We start from the raw sequence: 3713 nt of genomic DNA, 5'->3' as shown, positions 1-3713 counted from the left end.
ATAAAAATATTCTAAGTGGTTGAGCACTTGGTAACCATACTTAACATTTAATCACGTCGCATATTCCCTTTATTATGAAATCTTACTACACCGTACCAAGTGTAGTCACAAAACGAAGTACTGTGCAACCGTTGAATACTGGTCGTCCAGTCCGGTTGGGGTTGTCAGGCCCGATAGATCTATCAACAGGATTCGCGTTTACAATACCGCTGTAAATAACAGTTACCAAGCTACAGGGAAGTATGCCAGTGGTACAACTCAACGTAGAATATATTTTTCAGTTACTTGTGTCCATAACGTAAAACATAAAATACATGTATTCTCATCCCGAAATACTTAGAGTTTAAAAGTGGGACTATATACTCACTTTCGTCTTGAAGATATGTAATTTTGACTTGGTCTCCGATTGATATCACGAACCTATCCATATATAATATATCAATACCTTTTCTTTTTAAACAAACGTCACATATATATACTTATAATACTTTTAATACTTTTAATAATTCCTTAGTCCGTAGTTAGCAGTCCGATGTTAGTAATTCAATTTTAATGGTTCATTTTTAGGTGTTTAATAAACCCCCAATGAAATAAATAAAAACCCCCATCGTATATGTATTGGTAGAGATTAATCTTGACCCACGGTACCGGTGTTGTCAAATGACGTGTTGCGTACATAAAGTACCGGTGTTGTCAAATGACGTGTTGCGTACAATCATGGGATCTTATGATTAATCTTCTCGTATTGTTTACGGGTGATCCTGAACCATATAAAATTAAATTATGAGTACATATATATAAAATATCATGTTATTTTAAAAAGATGTGATTTATTTAATTTTCTCCAATTATTTTCGTAGCTAAACTAGTCTTAGATATCCGATCTCGTTTTGGTCATAGTTTCTTCGTTACAACTCCGTTTTCGTTGATTCAACTTGCCACTTCCTTGGATCGAGTCCCTCTTTAAGACTATAAACTGTAAATACCTTAGTTTGTATTCGAAATTATAGGTCATAGGTCAAACTTTAGTGAAACTTATGAAGTTAATCATTTTCCATCATGTAAACAACCTTAAATGATTATTTTTCTAAAAATACTTATACTTTGAGTTAAATCATGAAATTTTTATGTGTTATCATATTCATAGTAAAAATCATTTTTCCAGAAAATAAACCTCCAATTCAAAGTTTAAGATGGTTTTTAATTATCCAACCCAAAACAGCCCCCGGTTGCACTCCGACGTCGTAAATTCAGTTTTTAAGGTGTTCTTTGAAAAACCAAGTTATACCTTGTTAAATTAGCATATATTTATGATATATTACAGGTCTTGAAGTATTTTAAAAGTTAAGTGAGAAGGATCTATTTAGTTTGCAAACAAGTTTGAAAACATTCAAACTATGTTCTTGTTGTTAAAATTTTATACCACAAAATAAGATAGCTATATATATATGAATCGAATAAGGTTATGAACAAAGTTACTACCTCAAGTTACTTGGACAAGATTGCTGTAAAATAGAAGTAAAAATCTAGAACCAAAAGAGTGATGGAGTTGGATGAAAGATTGGAAGTAAACTTGTGTTCTTGAAAGGATTCTTGAAGTGTTTTTGTAAGGTTTTTCTTATGGTGTTTAAGTGATGTTTTTATGGCTAGATCTTCATGGATACTAGCTGAATGGTTATGGAGTTTCTTAAGAGTGTGTTTTTGGTTAAATAAATGAGGTAATAAAATTTGAAAATGGAAGATGTATTTAAGGCCATAAAAACATGATTAATGGAAAAACATGGACAAAATTTCATGTTGTATTTTTATGTAATTAGTCATACTAAACATCAAAAGTAGTTACCTTATACATAAGGCATGAACAAGAGAGTTACCTTATACATAAGGCATGAACAAGGGCTGGTTGGTGGTGATTTGATGTGTATATACCAATAGTAAATACGTATAGAAGCTAGCTATGATACGAGTACATATACTCTAGATATACGTATAGAAAATCTTGTGAAAAATGGAATGAGAATTCAAATATAGCTATCTTTTGTGAATATACTTATATTGTTTTATGTATTTAAGTCTTTAAAAGTGATTAAATACATTACATATACGATATATGTATAAACATTATATGTTATAAGTATTTATGTCAAATAACGTTACGTATGGTTATCGTTTTGAAAACTTAAGTTAGTAGTTTCAAAATATACTTATAACTTATTGTTATTAATACAAAATGAGATATTAAAACATCCTTAGATCATGTTAAATATGTATATATACATATATATACACAAACGTATAATTATCATATGTTATATAGTTCGTGATATCATCGGTCAAACTAGACGGTCAAACGTTGTGTAAAACTCATTTCAAAAACATAAGTCTCAACAATTTAGATTGCTTATCATGTTGGTAAGGTTTAATTTATGTAAATATTAATCTTATAAGTATAGAACGATTGAAAAAGTGCGGGTCATTACAGTAAAAGATAACGAAAAAAGTAAGGTCGTTACACAATACATCCTGGAACGGGGAAGATGTACAAAGATCTCACGAAACATTTTTGGTGGCCGGGTATGAAAGCCGATGTTGCTAAATACGTAGGAGAATGTTTGATGTGTTCTAAGGTCAAAGCTGAGCATCAGAAACCATCAGGTCTACTTCAACAACCCGAAATCCTAGAATGGAAATGGGAAAACATTACCATGGATTTCATCACTAAATTGCCAAGGACTGCAAGTGGTTTTGATACTATTTGGGTAATAGTTGATCGTCTCACCAAATCAGCACACTTCCTGCCAATAAGAGAAGATGACAAGATGGAGAAGTTAGCATGACTGTATTTGAAGGAAGTCGTCTCCAGACATGGAATACCAATCTCTATTATCTCTGATAGGGATGGCAGATTTATTTCAAGATTCTGGCAGACATTACAGCAAGTATTAGGAACTCGTCTAGATATGAGTACTGCCTATCATCCACAAACTAATGGGCAGAGCGAAAGGACGATACAAATGCTTGAAGACATGCTACGAGCATGTGTTATTGATTTCGAAAACAGTTGGGATCCACACCTTCCGTTAGCAGAATTTTCCTACAACAACAGCTACCATTCAAGCATTGAAATGGCGCTGTTTGAAGCACTTTATGGTAGAAAGTGCAGGTCTCTGATTTTTTGGAGTGAAGTGGGGGATAGACAGATTACGGGTCCGGAGATAATACAAGAAACTACCGAAAAGATCATCCAAATTCAACAACGGTTGAAAACCGCCCAAAGTTGACAAAAGAGCTACACTGACATTAAAAGAAAAAATATAGAATTTGAAATTGAGAGATGGTCATGCTTAAAGTTGCACCTTGGAAAGGTGTTGTTCGATTTGGTAAACGAGGGAAATTAAATCCAAGGTATATTGGACCATTCAAGATTATTGATCGTGTAGGACCAGTAGCTTACCGACTTGAGTTACCTCAACAACTCGTGGCTGTACATAACACTTTCCACATCTCGAATTTGAAGAACTGTTCTTGGCGGCAAATCATGTCATAATGTGACAACCCGGAAATTTCCAACCAAATTTAAATTTTATCTTTATATTATTCCGACACGATAAGCAAAGTTTGTTAAGTTAAATCTCAAGAATTTTAAATTGTGTTCATACATTCATTATAACCTCGACCGAATTCCGACGATTCACGAACCGTTATATATAAAT

This window comes from Rutidosis leptorrhynchoides, chromosome 10 (assembly GCF_046630445.1).
Source record: "Rutidosis leptorrhynchoides isolate AG116_Rl617_1_P2 chromosome 10, CSIRO_AGI_Rlap_v1, whole genome shotgun sequence".
NCBI classification, from domain to species: domain Eukaryota; kingdom Viridiplantae; phylum Streptophyta; class Magnoliopsida; order Asterales; family Asteraceae; genus Rutidosis; species Rutidosis leptorrhynchoides.
This window is presented reverse-complemented; position numbering follows the sequence as displayed.